The 11,630-nt window shown below is 40.4% G+C and overlaps 1 pseudogene; it reads left to right on the top strand.

Annotated features, from left to right (window-relative positions):
* The first annotated feature begins 4,302 nt into the window (after window positions 1–4,302).
* On the top strand, window positions 4,303–4,415 carry LOC114508245 (annotated as a pseudogene).
* The last annotated feature ends 7,215 nt before the right edge of the window (window positions 4,416–11,630 follow it).

Below are 11,630 nucleotides of genomic sequence, written 5' to 3'. Positions count from 1 at the left end.
ACCTGGTCTGCAACCTAGGCTTGTGCCCTGACCCGGAACAGAACTGGTAACCTTTCAGTTCTCAGGCTGGAGCTCAAACCACTGAGCCACATAAGCCAGGGCATTTTTTAAATGCTTACAATTTCAGATGTTAATGTTTAGTGTTGCTTAGACATTGTTGCAATAAATAATTTTATTATTTTATTAACTGAATTGTAGAAATATATATGTAATAAAATATTTTGCGTAAGTTCATTTGTTGATGTCAACTCTTTTAGAATTCTAAAAAAAAACCTTTAAAGGTACCAAGTGTCTTTTACTAAAAGCCCTGCAGATAAAATTCAAAATGACTAAATATGCACATTGCAATAAAGAAATAGATAGCAAATAAACATTTTTTAACCCATATTTTAAAATATTATTGTGCTTGGAATTTCAATTCCAACTCTGGGAGTTTTTTAAAGGACATAATCCAAAAGAAGGGGAGCAGCATGTGCTTTGATTTTCATAGGCAGGTTATTTATAACAGGGAACAAAAGGAAATAAATGTCTTTTGAAGGTAGATGCTTCAGTCAATTGTTAACTATTGACTATCATGTAGTTGTTAAAATGGCATTTGTTATTTCTATTTATAGGTATTTAAAATGCCTATGATTTGACGTTAACTGCACAGGCAAAAGTGTGTGTGGGCCAGATGACTGAATTGGAATAAAGATATACGCACAGGAACAGAGATTGGAATGTCTTTAAAAATAAAAGTATAGTGATTATTGGGTTGTAGGAGACTTGTAAACTATTGAATTATTTCTTATGATTTTTTAACAGTAAAAGATATTAGAGTACCTTTAAATTATTAAGCCACAAAAACTATAATTATGGGATATTTTACATTATGTAATTATACATATTATATAATCTTGAACTATACTTCTCTAATATTCTGTATATATTTCTGCAAAACCAAAAAAAGAATATGTACCTTTAGGGAATCAACTGCATCACTAGCTACGAGGTCTGTCCAGAAACTATCCAGCTGCGTAATACAAAAAATAGACACATTTATTGAAGAAGATACAACATACAAGAAACATTGTACATAGGACAGTAACACCTCAGTCCCCTTCACAGAAGGCACCTTGGGACCTTGCACAGTTCTCCCAGTGTCATCAGCAACTGCAGCACAGTGTCCCTTGTGCTCTGGTAGCAAAAGCCACAAAACAAATTTTCCCATGGCACGTTTCATGCCAAGAACCTGCATCAAAATCTCAGGCACAGCAGTTTTTGGAATGCCCAGATCACTTCCGGTTCTTACCCTGTCAGTCGCCGATCTTTGTTGATTTCAGCTTGTACACATTCAACACGTCAGGTGTTCTGCTTGTGGCAGGCCTTCCAGGATGTGGATCAGCAGATTCAGCAGATTCTCCAGCATCTTTGAATCATCTGTGCCACACTTTAATTTGCTCTGCACTCATTGCACCGTCCCTGAAAGCCTCCCGAATCATCCGAATAGTTTCTGTGGAGGAAGGTTTAAGTTTAATGCAAAATTTGATGTAGATTTGTTGCTCTACTTGCTCAGTCATTTTGAATGCCACAGCCACACAGTACATATGCTCACTCAATGGCAGGTACTACCCCCACTGACTAGTATAATGCAGGTCTCATTGTTCATGCATGCGCATTCCAGTCCACTCGCCTTGGCTGCCAGGTTACATCGATGTCGCACAAACCATTCTCATTATATTAACAATGGCTGGACCTGAGTACATGTTAAATTCAGCTTTTGTTTTGTTTTGTTTTTTTGGTAGCAAGACTTTCTTGCTGAAAAGTAGTACTTTGATTTACATTTTATCCCAAATTCCTCATCTTGAGGCAGACTCATCACAGACAACACTCTGAGAGGCCCTGTTTTAGCCTCTTTCTCAAGCATGCCAACCCTCTCTCTCATCTGCCTCAAGGGCTTGCACTGACCGTGTCCACCACTGGGAATGCTTTTGCCAGATTGCCTCATTCCTGAGTCCTTCTCAACATTTAGGATGGTCTTCACTAACTTATCCTAGTGCAGATTGTGCCATGAAATCCCATTTTCCTTTTCCTGGAACTCTCCAGGAACATCTTCAACATTTGTTGGGATTCGAGAGCGGGGATTTGTGGGTAACTTTTTGGACATGACAATAGTATGCTTGGATTGCATTCCAGCTGGGACCAGAGCAAGAGCAGGAAAGCCACTTGGCAGTTACCAATGTGTGGGGGAAATAATGTTGTTTTGCATTGGCAATAGGAAGACTCCGAAGACCTCACAGAGGATCTGGGAAAGGTCCACATTGAGGGAGGACATAGGATTGAGCATCTGCTGAAAACAACAGGCTGAGACAAGTGACTCCAGGGACCTTTTTACTTTCTAATCCCAACGAATTACCTGCATTATGATCATCCTCCTTCCAAGAAGCTGATCACTTTTGTGATATATGTCTTGAAAAGTCCCAGATGGAGTAGTGGGATTTTGCAAAGAGAACACTCCCATCATGTAGAAAACAAAGAGAGTCTTAAGTAAGTTTATTCTTGGAGTATCTTCCCTTCCTGCACTGAGCAAAATCCTAACACTTGCTTCTGAAAGCAGAGAGACTGTTGCTTTAGAAATTCCCGGGCACCACCCTGCCTGGCACCCACCTGGTATCCCCAGTCTTTCCTCAATCTCCCCAAAACTGACCTCTTTTACAATGGAATAGCAATGAAATCTTCCAGGTTTCAGGGAGTACAGGATATTGAAATTGGACCTTAGCATCAGGCAGAACCTCAGAGTTCCAAGGAGTAGGGAGGGGCCCACTGCCAAGCTTTTCAACCCAAAATATGACAAACGGAGTGGATATTTGATCTATGGGTGCAATATGCTTTCTGGCATGGTGTTATACTTGGGGATAAACACACTGCTATAGGATGAAGACGGTAGTAACATTCGGTGACAGAGAAAGGGCAAGAAATTGCTTCAGAAATAGCCTCATCAAATCTTAAAATCCGTAGATCACAGAATCACCTAAGTTTAACATCTATTCTAAATGTCCCAAGGAACTAACTCAAGTTTCTGAAGGCTATTTTTGTTTTTAGAGAGAGAGAAACATTGATTGGCTGTCTCCCTTATGTTCGCAGGACTAGGGATCATAGGTGCCTGGACTGGGGATTAAACCCTCAGTTTAGGTGTGTGTCCTGCATGGGAATTGAACCTGCCACTCTTTGGTTACGGAACGATGCTCCAACCAACTGAGCCACACTGGCCAGGGCTTGAAGACTCTTTGAGTGTCATGATACTATTTTTGGAAGGACTCCGATAACTTGCCTATTACAGATAGATTGGTTTGACAGAGAAAATGAAAATTCTCCAATTTTCAAATTTCTTTGGTAGATTTCTTTTTCTCTAGAGATCTCTCTCAAATAGATTTTAAAAGTTTTGGGGGGCTCCAAGGTCGTCTGCAGTTATGAACAGCGTTCTGTATCTATGCAGCCTGGATTCAAATCTCAGTGGTCGAGTACTCACTCTGGGACCTGGGCAGGTTACTTTGCCTCTCTCGGACTCACTGTCTTCATTGATAAAATGAGGGTAGGAATGGTATATATAGGATGCCATGATGACTAAATGAATTAATCAATGTAAAACACTGAGAATGGCACCTGATACGTAGTCAGTCCTTGGAAACATTTGCTGTTGTTGGTTTAAACCGAACTGGTCAAAGCATTAGTTTAGGCATCAGTTTGTAAAACATTTAGCTGAACTGGATAAACATTCTTAAGTTTTTTAAATGTCAATGTGCATGTAAACAGGTCTAAGATTTAAATGTGTGAATGTCATTCCGGAAATAGCTGAGTCGGTGAATGTCCCTAGTGGTTCAGAAGTTCAACCCTAAAGCAGTGGTTCTCAAACTGGAACTTGCGGGGCTGGTTAAAAGGAGGATGCTGGCCTCACTCCAGAGTCTGTAACACAATAGCTCTGGTGTGGGGCCTTCGGGCTGTCCTTGCCAACAAGCTCTCAGGGGCTGCTGCTGCTGCCGTTCCATGGACCACACTTTGAGAACCACTGCTTTCATGGCGTGTACAGTTCATGATAACCACATGGGGAAAAAATCCTTCCTTCATCCTTTCTTTTTTTCTGTGAGGCACATGCCTTCCTGTGGTTTCCTGGAAACTATGGTATTCTTTACAAACTTGATCCCTTTCATTGAATTAAAGTCTCCATTTACTATGTACTTCATCTCTGCAAATACTTCCCAGACAGTTTATCTCTGGGCATTAGCGTTTGGCTTGTTTGGGTTTTGTTTTTAAAAATTTGGTTAGGTGCTCACTTCGGCAGCACATGTGCTAAAATGTGAATGCTAAGGAAATTGTTAGCATGGCCCCTGTGCAAGGAGGACATGCAAATTCAAATTTGTGAAGCATTCCATATTTTTTATCCCACGTGGCAACACATTTGCCGATATATCTCCTAGGGCAAGGGAAATAAAGGAAAAACATGAACAAATGGGACTACATCAAACTAAAAAGCTTCTGCATGGCTAAAGAAACCATCATCAAAATGAAAAGGGAACCGACCATATGGGGAAACCTATTTGCCAATGATACACTGGATGAGGATTTGGTCTCCAAAATATATAAAGAATTCATACAACTCAACACCAGGAAGACAAACAATCCAATTAAAAAATGGGCAAAGGACCTGAATAGATACTTCTCCAAGGAGGACACACAGATGACCCATAGACATACGAAAAGATTCTCCACATCACTGGCCATCAGGGAGATGCAAATTAGAACCACAATGAGATATCACTTCACACTGTTCAGAATGGCCATCGTAAACAAATCAACACACAACAAGTGCTGGAGAGGATGTGGAGAAAAGGGAACCCTAGTGCACTGTTGGTGGGAATGCACACTGGTGTAGCCACCGTGGAAAACAGTGTGGAATTTCCTCAAAAAACTAAAAATGGAACTGCCTTTTGACCCAGCAATTCCACTGCAGGGAATATACCCTTAGTATACTGAAACACCAGTTTTAAAGAACCTATGCACCCTAATGTTCATAGCAGCATTATTTACAATAGCCAAGTGTTGCAAAAAGCCTAAGTGCCCATCAGTTAATGAGTGGGTCAAAAAACTAGGGTACATTTACACAATGGAATACTATGCAGCAGAAAGAAAGAAGGAGCTCCTACCTTTTGCAACAGCATGGACAGAACTGGACAATACTATGCTAAGTGAAATAAGCCAATTGGTGAAAGACAAATACCATATGATTACACCGATAAGAGGGATCTAATGAACAAAATAAACCAATGACCAAAACAGAACCACAGGCATGAAAACATGGAACAGACTGTCAGTGACCAGAGGGGCGGAAGGAGGGGCATAAGGTGGAAAGAAGGGGAAGGGGCTAGTCGAAGAGCACATATGAATGACCCACAGACACGGACAACAGTGTGGGCATTGACTGCAGGAGCAGGGGGTGGGATGGGCGGAGGAGGGCAAAGGGGGAAAATTGGGATAACTGCAACAGAATAACAATTGAAAATGGTAAAAGGATTCAGTTAGAAATATGAACTTTGCAGAAGACTGATCTCTTTCAGCTTCCTGGCAGTGGTGAGACCAAATTCCCACAGTGTGATCTTGGGCAAGTTTCTGAGTCTATCTCGGGGCCCTCACCTGCAAAGAGGGTGTGCCTCCCACTTCCCAAGGGGTGTGGGGCTGCTGAATGAAACTGTGGAAGCAAGTCCTTCAGTCTGGCTGAGAGAAGCAGCCCCGTAAATGTGAGCTGTTACCATTCAATAAACGAAACCGAAAGTACAGACTTTGAACGACTGAGCAAATTGACAAGAAAAGTCCTTTTTTTCTTTTTTAAAGGAAAGGGATAGGAGTCAGGAAGGTTTTAATTTTGATCAGATTAAGGGAACCAAGTCACCAGTGACTTCACTTCAGTACCTGATAATATCATGCATGAGTTAAGGCCGATTTACTGGCAGATTTTGACTTGTTTCAACTTGAGGAACTAGAAAAATTTTGCTGAGATTTATGAACATGTTGTTGGAGGAATCTGACTGTCTTTCTCTTCTCCCTATCAGTGCTCTTTGCATGTAACCTCTAGGTAAAGGAAACACTAATTTGTCTTCTATTGTTTCTTATGGCAAATGCAATGCCTTCTCTTCCACTGAATTTAGTTCCTTGGAGCACACATTTTCCAAACATCACATTTCAGAAAATTACAACTTAACATAATCGGGCAGGAGTTACCACAAAAGGGTTAACCCATGTTTGCAAACATTTAGAATTCCTTGGAAGAAAATTTTAGTATCACCTTTGCCTGATTATTATTAAGTATATTCTTTTCATACATATATATTTACCTTTTTGGCAGTACCAGATATCATAAGGTTATGTCTAAAACTATGTAGCACATCTTTGCAGTAGATAGAGTACAATTTTAAACAAGGCTCTAAAAAGTTTCTTTACTTTTAAGGTTTTATCTATTTCTAGAGAGAGAGGGGAAAGGAGGGAGAGAGGGAGAAAAACATCAGTGTGCAAGAGAAACATTGATTGGTTACCTCTCACATACCCCCAACAGGGGACCTGGCCTGAAACCCAGGTATGTGCCCTGACCAGAAATCGAACCAGAGACCTTTCGGTTTTGAGAGACAATCCTCAGCCCATTGAGCCACACCAGTCAGGGCACAAAAACTTCCTTTTAGTATAAAACAAAAGTAGCTATTATTGTTGATATAGTCATTGTTGCAAAACAATTTCTAAATTTATTTTGCACAGGAGGCCCCAGAGAAGGGAGGTAGGTTTGAGAAATATAACATTTGCGGAGAAAATTTTATATAAAATTTCTTACAGTGAGGCCATCCAATGTGTGCATCTTGCACAATAAGAATAAAACAATCCCTTTTGGCTTTGCAGGAAAATACGAGCTCAAGGCTTTTCCTCTTCTTTTTTAGCTCAAATATTCAACATTTGCATAGAGTTCTCAATTTACAAACACCTACAAATGGCTCACCAGATAACTCTGTTCTGGCTCCTGACATTTTCAGTGGCAGGGCCTCACTCACAGGAGGTTTTCAGGGGAGGAGTCTAAAGAAACAACAGCAACAACGAAATTCAGTTGGAACTTCTGAAGCAGTGGTCTTCAACACTGGTCTGTATCAGATCACCGGCAGGGCTTGTTAAAACACAAATGTCCACTATAGATAAACGTATCAGCAAAATTTATATATTATAAATCACAACGGACTATAGGTGATAGATGGTAGGTTTGCCGTTGGGAGTACACAAAACACAGATTATTTTTTGTGTTATTTATTAATTACGGTATTATTTTCCATGTGGATGGATGACTGTAACCCTGCTTTTGCTCCGCCCTGTACATCACAATGGGATATTATTCAGCCTTAAAAAGGAAGAAAATCATGGCACCTGCTACAAGGTGGATGAAGCCTGAGGAAAGTACGCTAAGTGAAATAATCCAGCTGCAAAAAAACCAAAACAAATATTGCATGATTCTATTTATGAGGTGCCAGGAGTAGTCAAACTTGCAGAGACAGAAAGTAGAACGGTGGTCGCCAGGGGCTCGGAGGGGGAGGGGACGGGAAATGGGTAGTTATGCTCTCAGACTTTCAGTTTGGGAGAATGAGAGAGCTCCGCAGACTGGTGACACAATGCTGCGGATATACTTGACGATACTGGACACTTCAAAATGGTTAGAATGGTAAATTTTATGTGTATTTATTACAATTTAAAAATTTTAAATAAAAAAAAGAGAATGGGGGAGAGGGGCTGGAGACTGCAAATACAGAAACAGGATAACAGTGTCATCTACACCCAGGTTCATGGTGGTCAGGAAATAACACGTGAAAAGCAGTTGGCATAATACGTGGCCCTTAGTGTCGAATAAATGTTAGGTAAAGTTACCATTAGCTATTGTTCATTATTTGCTCCTGGATGTCTTATAATTCAGCTCAATTCTGCCATAATCTACAGTTGAAGGGGTCAGTCCTGCAAGACTGCTGCCTTCCCTTCCCGTCTCCCCACTTCCGATGCCAGGCGAGAGCCCAGGTTTTCACCTGTGTCACACACACACACACACACACGAGGTTCCTAGGAATCCCTCTTTGGGTTCCATTAACTTGCTAGAGCATCTCATAGAACTCAGAGAAACATTTAACCTTCTAGATTACTGGTTTATTATAAAAGGATGTAACTCAGGAACAGCCAAACTTGTAGGCCGAGGCTGGGGAAGGGGCCGCTCCCAAGCAACACTCTGTGTACATCTCCACGAGCTCACCCACCCGGAAGCTCTCCCAGGCCCCTTCTTAGAGTTCTACGGAAGCTTCATTACATTGGCACAATTGATTAAATCATTAACCATTGGAGGTTGAAGTCAACCAGAAAGCAAGGGATGGGCCTGAAAGTAGAAACCCTCTAATCCCTTGGTTAGATCCACTGGCGGGCAACCTGCCCAGTCCTCAGGTGCTTTCCCAAAATGCCCTCATTAGATACCTTGATGCCCTAATCAGTTAGGAAATTTCAAGATTTTTAGGGGCTCTGTGCCAAAATCAGGGACCAGGACCAAATAAATATTTCTTATTGTAAATCACGATATCACACTTAGGAAACAATATTAGTATACTTTGCGGGCATACCTCAGAGATATTGCAGGCTTGGTTCCACTGTAATAAAGTGAGTATTCCAGTAAAGCAGGTTGTAATCTTTTTGCTGTTGGAGGGGTCTTGCTTTCAATTTGTCAAACAGGTAACACCTGTGAAGCACGCTGAAGCGCAGTAAAACCAGGTGTGCTGTATTAGAGTAACTTACCTGTTTACGTGGACTTACGTGAGGTTTCTTTGTCTATATTTATTCTTCTCCATTTGATTCCCAGATGTAAAACAAATTGGATAGTCGTAGTAAATGGGAATGTTCTCCCCTTACATTGGACCAGGTTCATGTTTGTTACATATGAAAAAATAAAGACTATTTTTGCGAAGTGATGGTTCCATGTGAGCTAGAACAAATCTCCCTGCTTGAGAAGGAAGATGTGTTCGTTTTCCAGAACCTTTCCTTCGGACCATGAGGTCAAACCAAACCAAACCAAACAGTTTGCCTTGGCCTTTTTGCAAGACCCTAGTTATCTAAGCTCCAAGAAAACGGCACATTCCATTTCGTGAATTACCATTGCAGGTGAGCGGATCGAAGTCTTTATACTATCCTTCATTTGGTTGCTGAAAGGGATTTAGAGAATAAGGGCAATTTACAAACGAGTATGTTTTCTCCGGAGCCCACCCCGCTTCCTCTGTAGGTTGCAGGTCTCTGCCCCCTGGTGGCCTTCCGCAGGGATTTTTTTTTTTTTTTTTTTTTTTGATGCTGTGTTTCACGTTTCCAGGCTGGGAGAGGAGCGAGATTGCCCGGTACCCTGAACACCAGATGCGATTGCTAATCACATTTGCTCAGATGGGGGAGGAGGCCCTCAGCTTACAGGACTTAATTTGGGAAATTTACTTTCAGAGTGAAGCGAAGAGAGGATTGCTTTTCAAATGGAAAGGAATTGTGTTACAGGCATTTGATTGTGTGAGGAGGCAGAATCCCAGAACAGGAAGGAAATCTTCAGAAGGTTTTTTTTTTTAATTCGATCTGGGCTCCGAAAGACATTCAGGACAGATGGGCAATCTCCGTGTTATGTCTTCCTGCCCCTCTTCTTGTGGACAATGAATTATTGTTTGCAAAACATTTCTCAGAAGTATATGTTTATTGTAAAAAACTAGGAAAATGCTGAAGGAGGAGAAGAAAATTAAAAATTACCTATAGCCCTCTCACCCAGACATAGTCACTATTCACATTTGGGTTTAATCCCTCCCAGTATCTCTTGATAGAAAAAAATATGTATACTTGTGCACCGTGTATATAGCAAAGAGTTTTCAGACAGGCAAAATAGGGGCCGGGTGGCGGGGGTGCAAATCCAGTCCAAAGCCTGTTTTCCTCAGGCCTAAGGGGTAAGAATAGTTTTACATTTTTAAATGGTTGAAAAGAGAAATTAAAAGAATAACATTTTGTGACATGTGAAATTTATATGTAATTCGAATTTCAGTCTCCATGATGAAATTGTATTGGAACAGAGCTGTGTGCATTCGTTTATCTTTGGCTGTTTTTTCCCCACAATGGTATAGGGAATTGAGTAATTAGAGCGCTGACTCTAGCCCTGGAAAGACTAAGATATTTACTCTTCCACCATTATACAGAAAAAATTTGCCAATCTCTGATATCAAGTATACATTTTTCTTTTTTTAATTTTAATCATTGTTCAAGTAGTTTTCTCCCTTTTACTCCCAATCTAGCCCATCCACCCAACACTCCCCACTGCCCTCCCATTACCACCCTCCCCCTAGCTTTTGTCCATGTGTTCTTTAAATTTGTTCCTGTAAACCCTTCCCGTTGTCCCCTGAATTTCCCTCTTCTCTCCCCTGTGGTAGTATACATTTTTCAATACCCTCAAGTATTTTTCAAAAATAAGACAGCAAATTACTGTTCATATAATTTGGTGGAATGGATGCTACTTTCTTCTCCCTCATTCTCCTGCTCTTAAAAATACTAGTTTTTTTTCTACAGTGGCCTTTAAAAATATTTACCATAAACAAATCATATATACACAAATGCAGAGAGTATAATACTGCCATATACCCATCACCCACATTCAATAATTATCAAGATTTTGCTTCATTTGCTTACTTTTTCCTTCGTTTTTTAAAAATTAAAATTGCAGTTTATTTTCAATATTACTTTGCATTAGTTTCAAATCTATAGCATAGTGGCCAGACATCTATATAACTTGCCAAGTGATCCACCCAATAAGCTAGTGCCCACCCAGCACCATACATAGTTGTTACAATATTATTGATCATATTCCCAGTGCTGTACTTTACATCCCCAAGGCCCTGACCGTGCCTCATCTCCCTTTATTCTTCACCAGAATGTTTTAAAACAAATTACTGGGATCGTGGAATTTCATCCCATAAACTGGAACAGCGTTTTTAAATTATAAAACTAGTACCTGCTCATGACGAATACTAACATAAATTAAAATAGTAAAGATATCTGTAAACACCTGAAGTAAAAAGTAGAAATCCCTTTTTCACCTCTCTGTCCTTCCTCCCCTGCCAGTTTAGTGGGTATCCTTACAGCCATTGTCTTTGTGTATAAAAAAATAAATTCTTATGACATAGATTAAACACTTAAAATCATCTGGGGCTACAGAGCAGGACGGCACTCCATCCTGGTACCTGAACTAGCCAAGATTGAGGACTGGGACCCTTTTAAGTTATAGTTGGGATAGGACATGTTTGCTTATTCAAATGCCGCCCATTTATGCCTATTATTATGACTGTACAATCTGAGATTAAGTTGTAGATACCATGACTCTTTCTTCGTATATCTGTCAGTGTGTAAGTGCCCTTTTTTCCCAAAGTTTTATTTTAGAGCGTGTCCTGAAGTTTCATGTAAGAGCCTTCCTTCAGAGTCAAATAATAGTCCGTTATATGAATATATTACATCTTGTCAATTCATCCATCGATGGACATGTAGGTAGTTTTCACTTCTTGGATAATATGAATAATGCAACTGTGAAT

This window comes from Phyllostomus discolor, chromosome 10 (assembly GCF_004126475.2).
Source record: "Phyllostomus discolor isolate MPI-MPIP mPhyDis1 chromosome 10, mPhyDis1.pri.v3, whole genome shotgun sequence".
In the NCBI taxonomy this organism is placed as follows: Eukaryota; Metazoa; Chordata; class Mammalia; order Chiroptera; family Phyllostomidae; genus Phyllostomus; species Phyllostomus discolor.
The sequence above is the reverse complement of the archived record's forward strand: the minus strand, read 5'-3'. Positions and strand labels throughout refer to the sequence as shown.